This window comes from Syzygium oleosum, unplaced genomic scaffold (assembly GCF_021117445.2).
Source record: "Syzygium oleosum isolate NSW1041296 unplaced genomic scaffold, Sole_v2.1 Sole_v2.01, whole genome shotgun sequence".
Classification (NCBI taxonomy): Eukaryota; Viridiplantae; Streptophyta; class Magnoliopsida; order Myrtales; family Myrtaceae; genus Syzygium; species Syzygium oleosum.
This window is the reverse complement of record NW_026607485.1, coordinates 13,945,384-13,969,681: the sequence shown is the minus strand read 5'-3', so window position 1 is coordinate 13,969,681 and position 24,298 is coordinate 13,945,384. Positions and strand designations below refer to the sequence as shown.

General features: G+C 45.6%; 1 pseudogene; it reads left to right on the top strand.

The window, feature by feature from the left end:
• Positions 1-23,003, top strand: part of LOC130140555 (uncharacterized) — a 92,392-nt pseudogene extending 69,389 nt beyond the window's left edge.
• Positions 23,004-24,298: the final 1,295 nt, after the last annotated feature.

The following is a 24,298-nucleotide window of genomic DNA, read 5'->3' as shown; positions in this document are numbered from 1 at the left end:
AAATAAATCATCAATCCTTGGCAAGGGATATTTATTTTTAATCGTCACCTGATTTAGCTGCCTATAATCGATACATAACCTCAACGATCCATCTTTCTTCCTTACAAACAAAACCGGCACTCCCCACGGAGACGCACTTGGACGAATAAATCCCTTGTTTAACAATTCTTGCATCTGCACCTTTAATTCCTTTAATTCCGACAACGACATCCTATAAGGTGCTTTCGAGATTGGCTCAATTCCAGGTGCCAACTTGATTACAAACTCTACTTCTCTTTCTGGTGGCAATCCCGACAACTCTTGAGGAAACACATCGGGATACTCGCACACCACGGCTATATCCTCTAACCTCGGCTCTTCAGCCGTCGAATCAACTACTGTCGCTAGAAATCCTTGACACCCTTCATTCAACAACTTCGTCATTTCCAACGACGAAATCCATGGAATGGAGGGTCCTCCTCGACTTCTTACAAATTTGAATTCCGAATGTCCAACGGGATTAAATTGGATCACCCTGTTATTGCAATCCATTACGGCCCTCTGCTTAGACAGCCAGTCCATACCCACTATCACATCGAAATCATATATGGCTAGAACTGTCAAATCAATTCTTTCCTCCCTATCTCTAATCACAATCTTACAATTTGGACACCCCAATGAAACCAGCATATTATCATTCAAGGGAGTCGTCACGCATAGCACAACATCAAGCAATTGCGGTTCTATTCCAATCAACTCAACAAAACTGCTTAGATATGAAAGAATGTGACGCCCCAGGGTCAAATAAAGCATACGCAGCATGGTTGCACAGAGAAATCATACCTGTGACAACCCCTGGCGCGTTCTCAGCCTCTCTTCTGGCCATAGCATACACTCGTCCTTGTGCTTGAGGCCTATTCTGATTTGCTGTCTGGGCCGCTCCAGTCTGATTCCCGTTTCGAGGTGGCGGCAACGTAGGCGGCATATTCTGCCTGAGATTGGGGCAATACCTCACATGATGACCAAATCCGCCACACCCAAAACATGCTCCGCCCCGGGTTGGACAAGGTCCATTTCCATGCCTTTCCCCACATACTCTACATGGACCATTCTGATTTCGGACCGGCTTCCCTATATTTCTTCTAATAAGAGGGACAAAACATCTATTACTCGACATCGGCCTCTTCCCTAGATTACGATTGTCCCTACCCTAGACAAACCGCGTGTCACGCCCCGTACCCCACGAAGCATGAACATCCGCGTATAGGTCGAGGTAAGGTGCAACGCTCCCAGGAAGCATTGCCGACCCAACGCCCAATCAGAGATCAAACACATGCGGAAGCAATACATAACAAACCCTGACTATTATAAAATACGAGCCAAGGATAGCCAAGCAATAAACAACGATCAACGTAGAAAATATGTACATATTTATATTACTATTTTAAAAACTCTTTTTACAGTGTTCACTACAACCAAAAAGAAAACACCATCAGCTTTGAAATAACCCAACAGCCACTTCTCCGCTCTGCTCCGTCTCCACCGGGGTGCATGCTCGACGACCGCTGGATAAAATGCGGTATTCCAAAAAGAGGCGGTGACCTCGGCATCCTACTGCTGGGGGTCTTAAAATGTTTCGGTTTACAAAACCGTGAGATGAATCTCAGTGAGTTCAACCCCTAAACCTAGGCTAGGCTAGCATGCAATCTCCTGACCGAAAACAAATATTTATAATCACAACACGACAATAATCAAACCATTCTCAGACCCTGCAGGTTAGACAGATCAACATATAATAATCACGGCACATACGTGGCACGCATGATCACCCATATGCCAATCACATGCTCATGCACTGATTCTCACACCTTCGTATGCCAGTCTATGGATGTTCATGCATGCAAATGTCATCGACATGTCATGCGTATTTCTCCGGCCCACTAGTCCACACTGGCACACTTGCCCAATTCATTATTATTATGACTCGAGTCATCAATTTTTCACGGCCCGGTGCGTCTAGCCTGCTTCAAAGTGCATGAGACGCAGCAACCGATCTGGCCCAGTGTCTCTAGCCTGCTTCAAAGTGCATGAGGCGCAACACTGTCTCCTTGCGAACCAGAGCCTGCTTCAAAGTGCATGAGGATGGTCGCCTTCCGGACGTACCGGGCATCGTCCTGCTTCAAAGTGCATGAAGACGGTATCGACCCGAAGGTCCTTAGGTGATCACACAATTTATTATTATCTGAACCCAGCGTATAACGCTTCAGGGTATTTTAGGTGATCACATGCTCATGGCAGACACGCATTCTCGCACAATTTCACCACATGCCACACTCTTGGCATACACAATGCGTGTCCATGTTATGCAATGCAATGCACCACGAGCGCCAATGAAATCCAATCACTCAATATCACAGCACGTGCTCAATTGGCCCAATTAATACCGTGTGGCCCAACGTGCGATTCACAATTCAAACACATATTTCAAACCAATCATTGGCCAATCGCACTCCACAAAATCAGCCACACAATGTCACGAGAGATGAATACAAGCCAAGGCACTCAAGGTCGATCTCCCACACTAATATACCAAACATACTCATGCTCGATTTAGACGCATTCAACTCATCCTCAATACAATCAATTTATTTCCGTTCTCACCCAACCCATTCAACATTGATTCCACACATTTATTACAATTCAATGTAATGCGCCTAAGGCCCGCCTTGGCAAATTAGACTTAGTCCTCATTCTCATTGGTACGGGGTCAATAGATAGGATTTATATAAGTCCTAAATAACCCCTAAAAATGCCTAATTCCTTGCCATCAACCAATGACTCAACTAAGTACTCAACTTGGACAAATTGCACAAATTCGGTACTCAATGAACAGTACCAGGGGAGGACACATTTTGTCCACTAAACCACAATTAAACACCCTCATTAGGCTCTAATCTCAAACTCCAATCACCCAACAACCAAATACACTTAATTAGGCCTCAATTAAGTCCAAATAACACTTGAATTGCCTAATTTCAAGTCTTGAATCATTGAACTCAATTAGTGCCACACTTAGACAAATTTGTGCAATTTCGGTACTAATGAACAGTACCAGGGCAGATTAAGCCTTAGTCACTAGTCACACTTAAACAATCACATTAAAGCCTAATCACATACCCTAATCACCCAACTACCAAATACACTGACTTAAGCTTCAAATAAGCTTAATTAGCCCCTAAAATGTCCAATTCTAAGTCATTAACCATTGAACTCAATTAGTACAAAACTTAGACAAAAATACACAATTTCGGTACTCAGTCAACAGTACCGAACAGGGGCTGTTTTGGGCCTTAATCCACCATTAAAACATCTCATTAGATCCTAATGACCCATACAAAACATCACACGCACAATTAAACCTAATTAACCCTCAATTAGGCCTAATTAACCCCTAAAAATGCACAATTAAACTAATTAAGGGTTTAGGGGTTTATACTCGCCTATTAACGACTCGGGACGACGGGAACGGGCGGTCGATCACCGACGCGCGGTAAGGATCGACGGCGGCGTTCCGGGTGCAAGCCGGAGGTCCGCGGCGACACCGGCGGAGGCGATTTGCTGCTGGTTTTGTTCTGTTTGGGCTGGAAATGGGACTGTGGATGGCCGAACAGGTGAGAGGAAGGTCCAAGGGTGCTGTGGTGTGCGGTGGTAGGTGGCCAGCAGCTCCTGCTGGTACTGTTCCGGAGTGAACAGTACCAGAAAATGCAGAACGTGAACTGCAGAACCAGAAACGGAAGAGAAGAAGAAGATTTTCTGGGGAAATGACCGAATGAATCTCACGAGAGAGAGAAATGGTCTGGTCCGAGTGAGTCAACAATGGGTGAGTGGATTCCAAGTGTCAAGATCTAGGGCTATTGGACAATTTCGCCCTTGATCCAATGGCTATAATTCCTTCTTATCCAATTATTTAGGGGTAAAATGGTCATTGGTCCTTAACCCAAGCTGACCAGACCTGATTTAGCCCTAACTCACCTTGGTTAGTCCCCTAATTAAATCCAAAATTCGGAATTACCAAAAATGGGTCCAAGGGCATTTCGGTAATTTTTCAGTCCCAGGTCAAAATTCCAATTTTCGCACATACGCATTCCATATGTGCGTGGCCAATATAATATGGCGTCGGAATCGCGAAATTCACTTTTTAAGCCCCCGAAAATCGACTGCAAAGTTTCGGGAATAAAATAATATTATTTTTCCAATTTTTGTCGAAATTCAAATTTTTGTCCAAAACGACTCCTGGTATGCATGGCCACCCAAAAATGGCGTTGGCCACAAAAAATAACCTCAAACGGCCTCCGAATCCAGCCTCGGTGCTCACAGGGGCAAAACCGTCATTTTTCCGGTCCCGGGGTGAAATTCCAATTTTTACTCAGACTAACTCCAAATGTATGTGGCCAGCGTGATATGACGTCAGATTTCCAAAAATAGTCTCTTAAGCCTTCGAAAATCGACATCGAAATCCGGGCTGTTACACCGCGACCCAGATGCGGCTGCCCTGTCTACCTGATCACGCTCAAGGACTTGAGCCCTATCAAATATTTCCTCATAAGTCTTCAGATTCACCAGTAGCAACTGGCTGCGAATGTCAGCTTTCAATCCATCCCGAAATCTTCGCGCCTTATCATCGGGATGCTCTACCATTCTCGGCGCAAACTTCGACAATCTCGCAAATTCCGCCTCATATTGATCCACCGTCATTTGGCCTTGGCAGAGTCTCATAAACTCTGCTAGCTTTCTTTCCCTAGCACTTGTCGAGAAATATTTCTCATAAAAACTCTCGGTAAAAGCAGCCCAAGTCCGGGCTGTACCTTCGAGAAATATTCTATCTCTGGTGGCTTTCCACCAATCATTCGCATTATCCTATAACTGGTATACCGCCAGGGTTACTTTCTCATTATCGGTGCACTCTAATACCTCAAAAGCTTTCTCAAGTTCCTCTACCCATCGAGGTGCAGCTTCAAGATCACCTCTTCCCGTAAACTTAGGCGGTTTTAGCTTCATAAACTACTCGACCAATTGATGCATATGTCTATTCACAATCACTTGCCCTTGCCCTTGATTTCCATTATTATTATTGGCAGCAGCGGCCACAGCGGCCTCGGCAGCTTGGGCAATCGTAGCAGCTCATTCTTGAGTCTGCTGTCCTATCAGATTACCGATCTGTTCTAAGGTCCTCATGACAGCTTCCATTCTTGGGTCCTCGGCAGGTCTAACATCAACTCTGGGGTGCACTGCAACTCCAGCACCAACTTCAGGGTTTATCGCTCTAGCACCCGTCCCGAGGTCCTCTACAGCTCTAGCTCGAGCACGACCTCCACCTCTTGTTCCTCTTCCTGCACCCCTTCTTGGGACTCTTCCTACACCTCTCCCTTCACTGCTCATTGTATCAGCTTCCTATCACTCTCCTACCTGCTATAATTCCACTCATGAATTAGTAACCTAGGTCAACTAGATCGGTCTAGTCCTAGGCAGTGAATTAACATAATTATTCACTCCGCAGGTAATCAATCACCACCGTACAAAACCACAATCAATAGGGTCTGTGCACTTACCTCAGGTCCAGATGCACTTGCATTTCAATAATCACCACAATCAATTCACTAAATCAATCACGACAATTAATCTGGAGGCACGTGTAGCTCGTTCCGCCCTATAACTCACTAAAGTTTACCATAGATTACTACCCCAGGGTCTCTGTTCCTTATCACTCCAACTTCGACCAGTTTAGATCGAGCTGACCTTGCTCTGATACCAATTCAAACCGGGATGTCACGCCCCGAACCCCATCGAGCGCACGACACCCTCTACTGGTCGATTAATGCGACATCCCAGGGTATCGCCGACCTCACTTAACATGATCAGAGATTTTGAACGATCAACGGAAACCACAAAATACCCGGACAATTAAAACTGGGGAAATCAGGGAGAATATACATATTCATTTCTAACTATCAAACTTATACAATATTCACAATTTACATCCGCCATATACATATGCACACCGTACTATAAAACCACCGATATTCAAAAAGGATCGATGACCTGGATATCCTATCTTCAAAAATGGTACCTCTTCAAAAACCTATTATCAAACCCCTATGCTAGCCCCTACGCCCCTTACTCGGCGTCCACTCTGAATCAGACTCCTCCTCATTTGAATTTGAGCTCCCCTGAACAGTCTGCTCCTCCGAGGACTCCGGCTCGGCCTCAATCTCGATCGGTGGTTTATATCACCCGATTCAGCTGGAACTTCGTCCTGATCCTCCTCAGCTGGCTCCTCAAAGAAATCATCCTCAGGCACGAAATTGGGGTCCATCCACTGCTCATACGGGAGTATATACTCCGGTTCTTCTTCAGGCTCTGCGGATTCAGTGGGCTCATTCTCGGATTCCGCCTCGGGTTCAACTTCCTCTGGTTCTTCCTCGGGAATTGGCTCAAGATCTACGTCCATTGGATCGTCTCCCGCTAGAGACTCTTCCGGCTCCGGCTCGTGCTCAGCCCCTGAAGATCCCTATGCCGCAGGCGTTGGATGCAGTCCAGACTGCGCCAGACTAGTTTCCGCACTAGTCAACTCGCCGTCGGGAGGGGGTATAGCAGACGGGTCCCAATCCCCAACTAAATCAAAAGGAACGTCAAATCCTCGGACGGGACCGAACTCATCTATTTCGTCTCGGAAGAACCAAGCAGTGTATGTATGGGGCTCCCACAAAGGTAATCCTACGTCTACAAAAACTACGGTAGTGTGTTTAATCCAGGTCATATGGTCAGCCATAGAAAACTCTAAAACTTCATGTTCGGTATGCATCGGTACTCCAAAACGCTCAGGTGGCGGCGGCGGAGGATTCATTGTTCCTACCGGGGTTCTGAAATATTTGGTTGAAACAACCCTGAGATTATATCTCAGTAAGTACACCCCTAAACCCCACCTAGGCTATCACATACCTCCAGACAATCATAAAACACAATCACACACACACACCCTGTCATCACATAGCAGGCACAACATTTATTCTTACCTGGGCCTATCCTGCGTGCAACCTGCACGTTAGTCATAATCACATCATATGCAATCACATGCATGTTCAAATCACATTTCACGCATTCCCGCTTGCCTCATCACATTTTTTTCCACACCACTCGCCAGCGACCCGCGTAATGGTACCGCCTCAGGTCCACTGCGACCAACTTATCACAACACTCCAGGGCCCGCGTAATGATACCCCCTCAGGCCATGTATCTTGCCCGCGTAGTGGTACCGCCTCAGGCTCAACATCCCTTCTCCTAGTGCACAACCCGCGTAATGGTACCGCCTTAGGTTGGCCATGTTCCCAGCACTCCTTGGCCCGCATAATGGTACCGCCTCAGGCCATGTATCTTGCCTGCATAGTAGTACCGCCTCAGGCTCAACACCTACCACCTACAACACAACCCGCGTAATGGTACCGCCTCAGGTTGGCCGTCCTCCGGTAATACCGGGAATCGTCCCGCGTAGTCGTACCGCCTCAGGACGGAAATATTCCCACGATCACGCATGCCATACCACACACAATTTCTCGTTCATTCACACACTTAACACTCGCTTGCCAATAATTTGGCCAATCACATGTGGCCCGTGCACATCTCAATTCAAACATAATTTCATGCCCAATAAGCATGCAATATGGCCAATTGACAGGTAATTCAATTTGGCCCGAGCGTGCACATAGCAAAGCATATTTCAATCAATCAATTCCACACTAATGCACCCAATTTCACCACCACAATTCAACCACAGTACAAACACACAATCAACATACAAATTGACATTTTTCCATATCCAAACTACGTCAAATCAGTTCCGGCTCTTCACGACTGTCACGCCCCGTACCCCACGAAGCGCGAGCATCCCACCTTCGGTCATTTGACTGCGACGTCCCAGGAAGCGTCGCCGACCCACACCCATATAGAGATCAAACACAAGCGGAAGCATAAAATAAACAAACCCAGACAACTACAATATGAGCCAAGGATAGCCATCCAATAAACAACGATCAACGCAGAAAATATATACATACTTATATTACTATTTTAAAACTCTGTTTACAGTGTTCACTACAACCAAAAAGGAAACACCAACAGCTGGGAATAACCCAAACAGCCACTTCTCCGTTCTGCTCCGTCCCCACCGGGGTGCATGCTCGACGATTGCCGGATGAAATGCGGTATTCCCAAAAAGAGGTGGTGACCTCGGCATCCTACTGCTGGGGGTCTGAAAAGTTTTGGTTTACACAACCGTGAGACGAATCTCAGTGAGTTCAACCCCTAAACCTAGGCTAGGCTAGCATGCAATCTCCTGACCGGAAACAAACATTTAAAATCATAACACAACCATAATCATACAATTCTCTGACCCTGCAGGTTAGACAGATCAATATATAACAATCATGGCACATACGTGGCACACACAGTCACACGTACGCCAAACACATGCTCATGCACCGAGTCTCACACACTCGCATGCTATTCAATGCATGTTTATGCATGCAAATGTCATTGACATGTCATGCACATTTCTTTGGCCCACTGGCCCACACTGGCACACTTGCCCAAATTAATTATTATTAATTACGACTCGAGTCATCAATTTTTCACGGCCCGGTGCGTCTAACCTGCTTCAAAGTGCATGAGGCGCAGCAACCGATCTGGCCCATTGTCTCTAGCCTGCTTCAAAGTGCATGAGGCGCAACACTGTTCTCCTTGCGAACCAGAGCCTGCTTTAAAGTGCATGAGGATGGTCGCCTTCCGGACGTACCGGGCATCGTCCTGCTTCAAAGTACATGAGGACGGTATCGACCCGAAGATCCGTAGGTGATCACACAACTCATTATTATCTGAACCCAGCGTATAACGCTTCAGGGTATTTTAGGTGATCACATGCTCATGGCAGACACGCATTCTCGCACAATTTCATCACATGCCTCACTCTCAGCATACACAATGCGTGTCCATGTTATGCAATGCAATGCACCATGAGCGCCAATTAAATTCAAACACTCAATATCACCACACGTGCTCAATTGGCCCAATTAATACCGTGTGGCCCAACGTGCGATTTACAATTCAATAATTAGTTGCAAACCAACATTGTCCAATCGCACTCCACAAAAATCCGCCACACAACATGCGACATGGTAGTACGCAATCAATCACCAATAAGCACAAACTATATACAATCAATCGACCCGGACACACCCGATAATTTCCAATGGGCTTCTAAATTGGTTATTTAATCCAATTAACCTCCCCAAATAATTCTCATTATTCCACTAAATTTTCCCGATAATAATTTCTACCAATCAGTCCTTAACTCAATCTGAAATACACACTGATACTATCAAAGCCAGTCTAAAATGCACCGATAATACCTAAACCAGTCCAGAAAAATGCACTAGCAGTCCTAATTCGGGTTTAGGAATTTTAGTCACCTAATCCAAAGTCACGACGTCGGGGAACGGCAGCCGATCACTGGTGAACAGTGAAATCGGCGGTGGAATTCCCGGCGGACGGCAGCGCGGTGTACGGACGGTGGTGAACAGTGACCGTCTTGCGCGCAGTGAAACAGTACTTTCCGTGCGGGTTTGTAAGAGGCAGTGGGGCAGTGGCCGGCGAGTGCGTGGCGGCCAGCGCGTCCGTGCGGTCCGGCGCGAACAGGATGATCCGTACGGCGCGTGAACAGTGCCCGTACGGACCTTTGTACGGACGGTGCTTGGGCGGCGACGTATGGATGTCTTTGGGCGGGCGTGGTGTCATCGGAACAGCGATCGGAGCTCGTGAAGCTCCGCGAGTGCTTGTTTGCGAACGGGAAGAGAGAAAAAGAGAGAGAAGGCTGTTACGGGTGAAACCGGGGTGTGGTGGGTGAACAGGTGAGAGGGAGGTCCAAGGGTCTTTGTGGCGACGGGCGGTGGGCGGCCGGCGGCTCCGGCGAGTACTTGTTCGGCGTGAACGGTGCCAAAAAATGCGAGAACGGGCTACGGAACAAGAAACGGAGAAGAAGAAGAAATTGCACGGGGGGAAATGACCGAATAGGCTGAGAGGAGAGAGAGAGGGTCTGGTCAAATAGGTCAAAGATGGTCTAAGTGGAGTCCAAGTGTCAAAATCTTGGCCATTTGGACAATTTTGCCCTTGATCCAATAGCCAAGATTAATCCATATCCAATAATTTAGGGTTAAAATGGTCATTTGTCCCTAACCAAGGGCTGACCAGACCTGAATTAAGTTAACTCACCTTGGTTAGAACCCCAAAAATTTTCTAAATTCGGAATTGTCCAAAAATGGCCTAGGGGCATTTTCGTAATTTTCCGATCCCGAACCGAAATTTCAATTTTCGCACATACGTGTTCCATTTGTGCGTGGCCAACATAATATGGCATCGGAATCGCGAAATTCATCGCGCAAGCCCTCGAAAATCCACGTCAAAGTTTCGGGAATAAAATAATATTATTTTTCCAATTTTTGTCGAAATTCCAATTTTTGGCCAAAACGACTCCTGGTATGCGTGGCCACCCAAAAATGGCATCGGCCACGAAAAATAACCTCATTTGGCCTCGAAAAGCGACGCTGGCATCCCGGGGGCAAAATCGTAATTTTTCACCCCCGGATCGAAATTCCAATTTTTACTCGTACTAACTCCACATGTGTGTGGCCAGCGTAATATGACGTCGGATTCCCAAAAATAGTCTCTTAAGCCTTCGAAAATAGATACCGAAATCCGGGCCCAATTCTGTGAACAAAACTCGCTAAACTTTCAACTTCAGGGTCTCTCACTAACGGACGGCTGTTTAGAGATTACGCGTATCGACCTAGGGCTACCTGTATCGTAATGGTCTCGATCATTGAGAGAATGAGAAATTATCACTAGCCCCAGAGGCTACAATCGTTCGGTTTAGGTTTAGGTTCAGGACTGATTGGCCACGTGCACTTTTCGGTCATGCAGAATCACCTGCGATCCGAGTGTACAACGTTGGCCTTGGCCAAACCAAATCCGTTACCTTTCCTAAGATCGGCCCACATCGGTTCAAAATATTCCCTCAGCATCTCTCGCGATCGGTATCCGTTTCACGATAGGGTCCCCGGTCCACGTACCGCTTTCTAGTTAGCCATACCCCATTGGTTAGTATCCCGAGAGTGATCAGCTCTGGGCGAGACTTACTAAACTGAAATGCGAATTAATATCCGTTTTATTGATCCCGGACTTACATCGAAATTCGGGCTGTTACAATTCTTCCCCCCTTACAAAAATTTCGTCCTCGAAATTTGCGATCTATCCTTAGCTACTTAAATAGCTGGGGGTGTTGACGTCTCATAGCTTCTTCGCTTTCCCACGTGGCACCTTCTGTTCCATGGTGTTCTCAGACAACTTTGACCATCGGGATCGTCTTGTTCCTCAGCACACGCTCTTTTCTATCCTCGATCCTGACTGGCCTTTCCACGTACGACACTTTATCATCCATTTCTATCTCCTCGTACCTCAAAACATGAGTCAGGTCTGGTTCATACTTTCTTAACATCGACACGTGGAAAACATTGTGTACTTGGGACAAATTGGGCGGTAAGGCAAGTCGATAGGCCATCTCCCCAATCTTTTCCAAAATCTCAAATGGCCCGATATACCTAGGACTCAGTTTTCCCTTCTTGCCGAATCTAGATAGTCCCTTCATTGGCGACACCCTGAGAAATACGTGATCTCCCACCTGGAACTCCAAGGGTCGTCGTCTTCTGTCGGCATAACTTTTCTGGCGACTCTGCGCTGTTCTGAGTCTGTCTCAAATGACCTCAACTGCCTCAACGGTCTGCTGTATCAACTCTGGACCTGTAATACTTCGTTCACCCACTTCATCCCAACACACTGGCGTCCTGCACGCCCTACCATATAAAGCTTCAAACGGTGCCATCTGAATGCTTTGCTGATAGCTATTGTTATAAGCAAACTCCACCAAGTGTAACTGTTCCTCCCATTTGCCTTGGAAATCTATCACACAAGCTCTTAGCATGTCCTCTAGGGTTTGAATGGTTTTTTCAAACTAGCCATCGGTCTGTGGATGGTATGCCGTGCTGAATTGTAACTTCGTTCCTAAGGCCGCTTGTAAACTTTTCCAGAAGTTCGCCGTAAATCTCGGGTCACGATCCGAAGTAATCGTCACCGGTACTCCATGCAACCTCACGATCTGCCTCACATACAGGTCTGCGTATCTTTCCAACTCAAAGTCCTTTCGTACAGCCAGAAAGTGCGCTGATTTTGTCAGTCTATCCACTATTACTCATATAGAATCGTGTCCTCGCTGGCTTCTTGGTAATCCCGTTACGAAATCCATAGTGATGTGTTCCCATTTCCACTCTGGGATTTCTAACGGTCTCGATAATCCTCCAGGCTTACAGTACTGTGCCTTCACTTGTTGGCACGTCAAGCACTTAGCCACATGCCTGGCTACATCCACCTTCATCCCATTCCACCAATAATGTTGTCTCAAATTCTGATACATCTTCGTACTTCCCGGGTGGATACTGTAGTTGCTCCTATGAGCCTCCGACAAGATTTCTTCCTTTAGCTTTACATCATCTGGTACACAGAGTCGCCCTCTAAACTTCAGAACTCCATCCTCGGACACTTGAAAGTCCGGTTTCCTCTTAGCTGCATCCATCTCAATAATCTTTTGGATTTCTGGGTCCGTAGACTGTAGTTCCTTAATCTTGATCTGAATCTCTGGCTCAATCCTTAAGGCGGCTAGTAAATTCGATACGTGACTCATCTCCAGCTTAAACTCTGAATCCCTGAGTCTTTCCAATAAGGTCCACTCCTTGACCATTAGATGCGCCAAACTAGACTTTCGACTCAGAGCATCTACCACTCGATTGGCTTTTCCAGGATGATACAGGATGTCGCAATCATAATCCTTTAGAAGCTCCATCCATCGGCGCTGCCTCATGTTCAATTCTTTCTGCGAAAATAGGTACTTGAGGCTTTGGTGATCAGTATAAATCTGGAACTTCTCCCCACATAAATAGTGCCTCCAGATCTTAAGTGCAAACACTATAGCGGCTAATTCCAAGTCATGCGTCGGGTAATTCATCTCATGCGGTCTCAACTGACGCGACGCATATGCTACCACTTTTCCATGCTGCATCAACACACAGCCCAATCCTCTTAGCGAAGCATCGCTATAAATCTCAAATCCTCCTGGGCCCGACGGAATGGTCAATACAGGAGCAGTCGTTAACCGGTGTTTCAATTCCTGAAAACTCCTTTCACACTTGTCATCCCATTCAAACTTCACCTCCTTCTTAAGCAGTCTTGTCATTGGCATGGCTATTGACGAAAATCCTTCTACGAATCGCCTGTAATAACCAGCCAATCCTAGAAAACTTCGGATTTCGGTTACTGATGTCGGTCTAGGGCACTTGGTAACTGCTTCAATCTTAGCTGGATCCACAGAAATCCCATCCCCAGAAACGATATGTCCAAGAAATCCTACTCTGCTGAGCCAGAACTCACACTTGCTGAACTTAGTATACAACGCATGTTCTCTCAAGGTCCGCAGCACTTCAGTCAAGTGTATCTCATGATCCTCAAGGCTCTTGGAGTACACTAGTATATCGTCAATGAAAACTATCACAAACTGATCCAGGAATTCCTTGAACACACGATTCATCAAATCCATGAAAGTGGCTAGGGCATTCGTTAATCCAAAGGGCATGACCGTAAATTCATAATGCCCATACCGAGTCCTGAAAGCAGTCTTGGGAATGTCCTCATTTCTGATCCTTAGCTGATGGTACCCGGTCCTCAAATCTATCTTAGAAAACACTGAGGCTCCTTGCAACTGATCAAACAGGTCATCAATCCTCGGCAGTGGGTACTTATTCTTCACTGTCACTTGATTCAACTGCCGATAATCTATACACAATCTCAGAGTTTCCATCTTTCTTCTTGACAAACAGGACTGGCGCTCCCCATGGCGACGCACTAGGGCGAATAAAACCTTTGTCCAGTAATTCCTGTATCTGGACCTTTAATTCTTTCAATTATGATAAGGACATCCTATATGGCGCTTTCGAAATTGGCTCTGTTCCTGGCGCCAATTCAATCACAAACTCTACCTCTCGCTCAGGCGGTAAACCCGACAATTCCTCAGGAAACACATCGGGAAAATTGCTTACTACGGGTATATCTTCCAACTTAGGTTCAACAACTGTTGGATCCACAACATTCACCAAATATCCTTCACACCCCTCGTCCAACAGCTTACTCACCTCGAGCGAGGAAATCCAAGGGATCGAGGTTCCTCCTCGGTTTCCCTGAAATACAAAACTAGGGCGTCCATCCGGATTAAATTGGATCATCCTATCGCTGCAATCCACTATAGCTTTCTGTCGGACTAACCAATCCATTCCAATAATCACATCAAAATCGAACATGGCTATTACTGCCAAGTCGATACTCTCTTCTTTACCTCCAATAATTATCTTACAGTTAGGACATCCAAAAGAAACTAGCAACCTATCATTCACAGGTGTCGACACGCAAAGCACATGCTCAAGCAGCACTGGTTTCATACCAACCAACTCAATAAATTGCTCTGAAACGAACGAATGGGTTGCCCCCGGATCAAACAATGCATACGCGGCATGATCACACAAAGAAATCGTACCTGTGACCACGCCCGGCGCATTCTCAGCTTCCTTGCGCGCCATTGCATAAATCCTTCCTTGAGCTGGCGGTCGTCCTTGATTAGCCGGTGGGGGAGGTCCGGCTTGATTTCCAGCTTGTGGTGGCGGCACTCTGGACGGTCCTGATGGTTGCATCTGTGGGCAAGTGTGAATCTGATGCTCCATACTCCCGCACTTAAAACACGCCCCATATCTACCCAACTGGGGACTCGGTTTCCCAATGTTCCGTCTGGCTGGCGGGACAAATCGCCTATTTCCAGTCATAGGCCTCTTCCCCAAATGGCGATTATCTCGATTTTGAGCAAACCGCGATCCTGAAGCGGTTGCCCTTTCCTGCTGATCTCGTTCCATGATCTGCGCCCGTCTATGCATCTCCCCGTAATCTTTGATGTCATGGGACAAAATCAGGCTCCGAAGATCCGGCTTCAATCCATCTCGGAATCTTCGCGCTCTATCCCTCGGATTCTCCACCATAGTCGGTGCAAACTTAGCCAATCTTGCAAATTCCGCTTCATATTGGTCAACAGTCATTTGTCCCTAGCGCAAGCGCATAAATTCCATCAACTTCTTCTCTTGCGCATTCTCCGAGAAATATTTTTCGTAGAAATTTTCCAGAAACACAGCCCAAGTCGGGCCCGTTCCTACTGGAAATACTCTATTCTCCACGGCATTCCACCAATCATTAGCACCCTTTTGAAGCTGGTAAACCGCCAATGTCACCTTCTCCTCATCGGTGCACCCCAGAACTTTGAAAGTTTTCTCCAGTTCCTCAATCCATCTTGGCGCAGCCTCGGGGTCACCACGACCATGAAATTTGGGCGTCTTCAATTTCATAAACTGTTCTACTAACTGGGGCATTTGTCTAACCCCGGCTGGCTGAGCCTGTCCAGGCGTTAGCTTGATTCTCATCTACCGCAGCAGCGGCTACATTATCTCGCCCTTGAGTCTGCCTATCCAGCACGTTCCCAATCCTTTCTAATACTCGCAGAACTCCTTCCATACGTGGATCTTCCACCGGTCTAACATCAACTTGGGGGTCTACTGCAGCTCCCACATTAACTCCAAGGTTTTCCACTGCTCTAACTCGAGTACAACCTCCACCTCTGGTCCCTCTTCCTGCACCTCTTCTGGGGACTCTTCCTATACCTCTCCCCTCGCTACTCATCTTGGCTACTCAATTCTATGACTACCTGCTATAATTCCACAAAGGAATTAAAGACTTAATTCAATCTATCCCAGTCTAAGTCCTAGGCAGGTATTAAACAACAATCAAGCAGTCAGCATGCGGCTTAATAAAAACTAGCCAACTCAGCACCCAAGGGATTCACATACTCACCTCAGGTCCTGCCGCACCTGCACTTACGGATCACACAATCACAATTCATCGCAATCACAAGCTGTCAGGAGATGCATGTAGCACACGAGGTCACCCTACTGGCTACCCAGGGTCTCATCCCTCCTTATCACTCCAAACCTCGACCAAAGGAATCGAGCTAACCTTGCTCTGATACCAATTCGAACAGGGGATGTCACGCCCCGTTCCCCACGAAGCGCGAGCATCCCACCTTCGGTCGTTTGACTGCGACGTCCCAGGAAGCGTCGCCGACCCACACCCATACAGAGATCAAACACAAGCGGAAGCATAAAATAAACAAACCCAGACAACTACAATATGAGCCAAGGATAGCCATCCAATAAACAACGATCAACGCAGAAAATATGTACATACTTATATTACTATTTTAAAACTCTTTTTACAGTGTTCACTACAACCAAAAAGGAAACACCAACAGCTGGGAATAACCCAAACAGCCACTTCTCCGTTCTGCTCCGTCCCCACCGGGGTGCATGCTCGACGATTGCCGGATAAAATGCAGTATTCCCAAAAAGAGGTGGTGACCTCGGCATCCTACTGCTGGGGGTCTGAAAAGTTTCGGTTTACACAACCGTGAGACGAATCTCAGTGAGTTCAACCCCTAAACCTAGGCTAGGCTAGCATGCAATCTCCTGACCGGAAACAAACATTTAAAATCATAACACAACCATAATCATACAATTCTCTGACCCTGTAGGTTAGACAAATCAATATATAACAATCATGGCACATACGTGGCACACATAGTCACACGTACGCCAAACACATGCTCATGCACCGAGTCTCACACACTCGCATGCTATTCAATGCATGTTTATGCATGCAAATGTCATTGACATGTCATGCACATTTCTTTGGCCCACTGGCCCACACTGGCACACTTGCCCAAATTAATTATTATTAATTACGACTCGAGTCATCAATTTTTCACGGCCTGGTGCGTCTAGCCTGCTTCAAAGTGCATGAGGCGCAGCAACCGATCTGGCCCATTGTCTCTAGCCTGCTTCAAAGTGCATGAGGCGCAACACTGTTCTCCTTGCGAACCAGAGCCTGCTTCAAAGTGCATGAGGATGGTCGCCTTCCGGACGTACCGGGCATCGTCCTGCTTCAAAGTGCATGAGGACGGTATCGACCCGAAGGTCCGTAGGTGATCACACAACTCATTATTATCTGAACCCAGCGTATAACGCTTCAGGGTATTTTAGGTGATCACATGCTCATGGCAGACACGCATTCTCGCACAATTTCATCACATGCCTCACTCTCGGCATACAAAATGCGTGTCCATGTTATGCAATGCAATGCACCATGAGCGCCAATTAAATTCAAACACTCAATATCACCACACGTGCTCAATTGGCCCAATTAATACCGTGTGGCCCAACGTGCGATTTACAATTCAATAATTAGTTGCAAACCAACATTGTCCAATCGCACTCCACAAAAATCCGCCACACAACATGCGACATGGTAGTACGCAATCAATCACCAATAAGCACGAACTATATACAATCAATCGACCCGGACACACCCGATAATTTCCAATGGGCTTCTAAATTGATTATTTAATCCAATTAACCTCCCCAAATAATTCTCATTATTCCACTAAATTTTCCCGATAATAATTTCTACCAATCAGTCCTTAACCCAATCTGAAATACACACTGATACTATCTAAGCCAGTCAAATGCACCGATAATACCTAAATTAGTCCAGAAAAACGCATTATCAGTCCTAATCCGGGTTTAGGAATTTTACTCACCTAATCCAAAGTCACGACGTCGGGGAACGGCGGCCGATCACTGGTGAAAAGTGAAACCGGCGGCGAAATTCCTGACGGACGGCAGCGCGGTGTACGGACGGTGAACAGTGACCCCGTACGGACGCAGTGAACAGTACTTTTCATACGGACACTGTACGGACAGGCTGGGACGGTGGCCGACGAGGTGCCGGTGACAGCCGCGCGTCCATACGGTCCGGCGCGAACAGTGATCCGTACGGCGCGTGAACAGTACCCGTACGGACACTGTACGGACGGTACTGGGCGGCGACGTATGGACGTCTTTGGCAGTAGGTGTCGTCGGAACAGCGATCGGAGCTCCGGCGAAGCTCCGTGAAGCTCCGGCGATCTTGTTGCGAGACGGGAAGAGAGAAAAAGAGAGAGAAGGCTGTTACGGGTGAAACCGGGGCTGTGGTGGGTGAACAGGTGAGAGGAGGTCCAAGAAGTCTTTGTGGCGGCGGTGGTGGGCGGCCGGCGGCTCCGACCAGTCTTGTTCGGCGTGAACAAGTGCCGAAAAAATGCGAAACAGGCTAACGAGAACAAGAAACGGAGAAGAAGAAGAAATTGCACGAGGGAAATGACCGAATAGGCTGAGAGGAGAGAGAGAGGGTCTGGTCAAATAGGTCAAAGATGGTCTAAGTGGAGTCCAAGTGTCAAAATCTTGGCCATTTGGACAATTTTGCCCTTGATCCAATGGCCAAGATTAATCCATATCCAATAATTTAGGGTTAAAATGGTCATTTGTCCCTAACCAAGGGCTGACCAGACCTGAATTAAGTTAACTCACCTTGGTTAGAACCCCAAAAATTTTCTAAATTCGGAATTGTCCAAAAATGGCCTAGGGGCATTTTCGTAATTTTCCGATCCCGAACCGAAATTTCAATTTTCGCACATACGTGTTCCATTTGTGCGTGGCCAACATAATATGGCGTCGGAATCGCGAAATTCATCGCGCAAGCCCTCGAAAATCCACGTCAAAGTTTCGGGAATAAAATAATATTATTTTTCCAATTTTTGTCAAAATTCCAATTTTTGGCCAAAACGACTCCTGGTATGCGTGGTCACCCAAAAATGGCGTCGGCCACGAAAAATAACCTCATTTGGCCTCGAAAAGCGACGCTGGCATCCCGGGGGCAAAATCGTAATTTTTCACCCCCGGATCGAAATTCCAATTTTTACTCGTACTAACTCCACATGTATGTGGCCAGCGTAATATGACGTCGGATTCCCAAAAATAGTCTCTTAAGCCTTCGAAAATCGATACCGAAATCCGGGCCCAATTCTGTGAACAAAACTCGCTAAACTTTCAACTTCAGGGTCTCTCACTAACGGGCGGCTGTTTAGAGATTACGCGTATCGACCTAGGGCTACCCGTATCGTAATGGTCTCTATCATTGAGAGAATGAGAAATTATCACTAGCCCCAGAGGCTACGATCGTTCGGTTTAGGTTTAGGTTCAGGACTGATTGGCCACGTGCACTTTTCGGTCATGCAGAATCACCTGCGATCCGAGTGTACAACGTTGGCCTTGGCCAAACCAAATCCGTTACCTTTCCTAAGATCGGCCCACATCGGTTCAAAATATTCCCTCAGCATCTCTCGCGATCGGTATCCGTTTCACGATAGGGTCCCCGATCCACGTACCGCTTTCTAGTTAGCCATACCCCATTGGTTAGTATCCCGAGAGTGATCAGCTCTGGGCGAGACTTACTAAAATGAAATGCGAATCAATATCCGTTTTATTGATCCCGGACTTACATCGAAATTCGGGCTGTTACAACGACATTTTCCCCCAATTATTCGCCGGTTCTAAATATCCAATTTGTGTACCGAACCGAGCATCACAGCACTCAAATCAGCCATCCACAGCCCGCTTTCGACCTCAAAATTTCCACCAAAATTTCCCAAATTTAATCCCAAGGCCCGCTAATCAATTCCACTCATAAATCGTACAATTCCGCACCTAATTAAACCCGATTTCACCCGAAAATTGTCCGTCGATACCCGACGTCCTAAATAAAGTTTAGGGCGCGACTTACCGAGCTCTAGACTAACGCGGCTTGAGCGGAAAGCGGCGGCGATCGGCGGGGACGGCGGTGCGGCTTGGCGGTGGCGCGAACGGCGTACGACGGCGGCCTCGGCTTCCTTGGCCGTGACCCACGGCCACACGGGCGGGAGAGAGAGAGAAAGAGAGGGACGGCGGCATGGGGTGGTGGCGGTGGTGCGGTACGGCGGCGGACGGGCGGTGGCTCGGCGGGCGTGACCAGCGGCGGCGGTGATCGGCCAAGGGGAGAGAGAGAGCTCACGGTGGGGGGGCTGCCGTGAGGGAGAGAGAGAGGGAATGAGGAGAGAGAATGGGTTTTGGACTTAAATAGTCCAATTTTGACCAAAAGTGGCAATTTACCATCCTGCCCTTGTCTCTCAATCCAAATCGACGGCCTAGATTCGATCTTATCTTGAAACTGACGACCGAGATCGAATCTTTCCCAAAAATATCCAAGGGCAATTTGGGAATTTCATAAAATTCCAAGGGCAAAAATGTCCAACCAAAAAGTTAGGGCAAAATGACCAAAATGCCCCTCCCTCATAAAACATGCCCTTCATAAATTCCCAAGGGTAAAATGGTCACTTTTCCATTTTCTTGCCGAAATTAAATTTTTCTGAAGGATTCGGGACATTCCAAAGTTGCACGTCCCAACCACAACGCCGTCCTAACGTCCCGTTGTGACTTCCAAATTTTCCGATGTCCAATTTGGGCTCAATTAAATAATTAAATTTTATTAAATGCAACTCGAGCGTTTCTCAAACTAACGGGCGGCTTTTTGGGGAAAGTCGCATATTCGACCTGTGACTGATAATAAATCGAGTCACGTGCAAGTTCATTCGGTTCGTGACGATTTCGGTTGTCATTTAAATCGCGAGGATCAATCGCTAGATCCGAGGAGCACGATCGTTTGGTATAGGTTCAGGATCGTTCGTCAATTCGTTTCGTGGTCCAGCGGAATCACCCGCGATCCACTACTATGACAGTGGCGAACTGACTCCTAACTATCCTTGGATCGACCAACAGTGGCTCAAAATGTCACCTCGGCGATTTTATGGTCGAAAATCAATTCACGATCGAATTTTCCCTTAGTCGCACGAATTTTACATCCCTAATTAGCCTTTCCCTAATGGGTAGTATCCCCAGGAATGATCAGTTCCGGGCGAGAACTAACTACGAGTGCGTTCATAAAACCAAATATTTCATAAATCCCAAATGGATAAAATTCAGGATGTCACATATTGTCCTAACATTTCAAGGATCAAAAAGTTGTTTTTCAGTGCTGTTTTCTGGCTGAAAATTGTTCTGAGCCGATTGTGACGTTATGCCCATGTGTCGTGGCCTTTTATAAGATTTAGTTTCTCCTTCTAAATGCCCTTGTGGCTAGCCATTTAGATGCTTCCACAAGATTTATGACAGTAAGTTTTGGAGTTCGATCGGGCATTTTCCCATGAACCTGGATTTTTTGTTTATTTCATTAGCAGGGTGTAACTCAGCCCACCAAGATCCAAGTGCTTCTTGTGGAAGCATCTAAATGCGCCTCAATTGTAAATTCGCCCTCAATCCCACTATTCCGTATTATTAACACCTTTTCCTGGGGTGGAGGTTTAGTGTTGGGAAAATTATGGATGTGATCTTGACAGAGAATAACGCTAGACCTTCAACCCTCATGGAGAGAAAGGGCTGTTCTATTGTTCACCTTCATATGTGAAATGGCAGATGTCGATATTGATGCATGATGTTTTTTTCCCCGTCCTGAAAGTGGCATTGATGTTCTAACATTCAAGTTATTTGGCTGTCTAATTATGTGTGCTGAAGCTTTTTTTCCCAGACCAGCACTCTCTACTTGTACAACTGGGGACACCTCATTTCCCGGTCAATCATGTAGTACTGGGGACACCTCATTTCCAGGTCAATCATGAAGCGCAGAATGTCCAGGTTCTAACATTTTGACAACCTCATATTGACAATGCAATGTTTGCGTCTTACTACAGTCACCGCGTGCCAAATAAAATACATATTACTAATGGACATGATATTGTGGCTCATTTGCCTCCGCACTATTCTCGGTTCCCACAAAAGACATGCAACATCACTTCCCTAGAGAAATATTGTAATCTTGACGGAATATAACATTAACTATGGGGAATTGTCGCTGACTGAAATTAATGTTTGCTTTGCATTTCTTTCAACCTATCTAACTGGTGAAGTCTCATTTATTCAATCTACGAATGTACTATTCATTTTTTTCGGCATATAAATAATTGTCTTGTTTGTTTTCTTTTTAACGAAGCAAGGTAGTTCGTAGTACTCATAACCTTTTAAAAAATATGTAACTCTCATTCCTATAAAGCCATCACGAGTTTTCATAACGATTGTAAAATTTAAGATGCGTGATAATGTTTGCTATTTACTCTCTCTCTCTCTCATGTGAGATGACCTAGCCTTAAGCTCTGTGCAATTATTAAGGTATTACACATTTGACTTTTGTATTCTGCTAATGCTTACAATTATTGGCAACTAGGTCAAAGACAACGACGGATGAGCATATTGATGTGAGATAATGTAAAAATGTTTTGATTCCACCTGCTTCTCTAGTGACTAATCGTGCTCTTTCTAATGTCAGTGCTCGGATGTAATTGGAATCTTCCTTTTATCGTAGGTATGGCTGTATAATATAGGATTTGGTAGTCTAGTTTATCAGGTTAAGATAGTTTGTAATAGCTCAGGAGAAGATCCATCATGCAGCAGATAAGGAGGTAGTTTCAGTCCTAGCTACTTATTCAAGCAATTATTTTGTGGATTTATCATACTAGGTGCAATAAGTCATGCCAGGAATATTTGTGGATAACTGAGGATAGTGTGGTTCTACAGATCAGTAACTGGTAACAGCATTGCGGACCATTTAGTGTGTGGATTAATGGCTAATGCAAAATCATCATGGACGCACAATTGAAGGAATATGGAAGCAAAGATGTCAAAGGAAATCTTATGCTTTCCAGGAATCGTTCTGCTTCTGCATTGAGGCTGCCTTCAGACTCCGATGCCGAGAGCAACTTAATATAAGATGCTTCGGGGTCAGCACCTGATTTCTCGAAGATCATCAGGGAGCTCTGTGATGAAGTTTGTTCACAAAATGCATTCCATCGATCTGTTGTTCATGTCCATCATCAGATGCATAGGAGCTCCGCTGAAATTCACTAGAATGTAAATAGCACGAGGTTGAATATATCATCCCCGTAAATACAACACTGTGATTTCGTGATTTAGACCTACAATGGCTAGCCAACTTTTGGTGCTTCGATCCTGACATAAAAAATATTTGGGTTGTTTCTCGTATTACAAGACAGAATATTCATGGATGTGACAAAAAATATGTCCGTTCTTTTGTTTTTTCCTTTGTCAAAAAGTATCTGCAAACTTAAGTTGAATGTCAAATATTAACTGTGGCAATACGGTAGTTATTTTCCTGGTGACATGGTTTGTAACAACCCACGAATCTTTCAAAGATGATGTGGCAATCTATCTGGCCTATGGTTTAAAGCTTTTAATCTAAACAACTAATATACTCGAGAAGTCTGTCATCCCATCACTGACAAAAAAATTTCGAAGCAAGAGGTTTCCATAGTGTTCCAAATGGTGTATAAGACCCTATAAATTCAAACAACTGCTCTCATAGATGTCCTCATGGAAACTCTGTAAACTATCCTAGATCAGCAAAGACTCAATTAAAATGACATGAAGCAAAGATTTAGGAAATCTTGAATCGTGAATTAAATTGACGGGACGTGTCTAAGATTCTATTTTTGCAAATGAAACAATATTCTGGATATCCTTACCAAAAAAGCAATATTCTGGACATAGTAAACTTGTGACACTATTCGCACTTTCTGTATAATGGCGGATAGATCATTTAACCTGCTACGCTACACTGCTGGTCAAATATATTGCTGTAATTTACCAACAATGTTAAGATTTACGACCATCAATGAAGTAATAACTTATTTTATATTTACTACTCAAAGCTAAATTCTAGCAATGAGATGGTAAAATCATTATGTTATTGATAATTTATTAACAATTGACGGGATTAACAAAGTTGCTAATGTATAACCGAAACTTATGTTCAAAATGTACTAGGGATTTATAGTGGCAAAATAGTTATTTCGTTCATAAGTTACGATCGCTAACAAAGGACTACTAGTAAAATATCTAATCATTCAAAATCTACTAGCAAAAATCCACACCACTTGTAAAATCTCAACATAAGGGGATAAGAACACTAGGAGTGCTATAACCTTCGTACGGCGCTCACTTGAGTGACATAACTTTTTTTCGCTCACTTGAGTGCCAAAAATTTG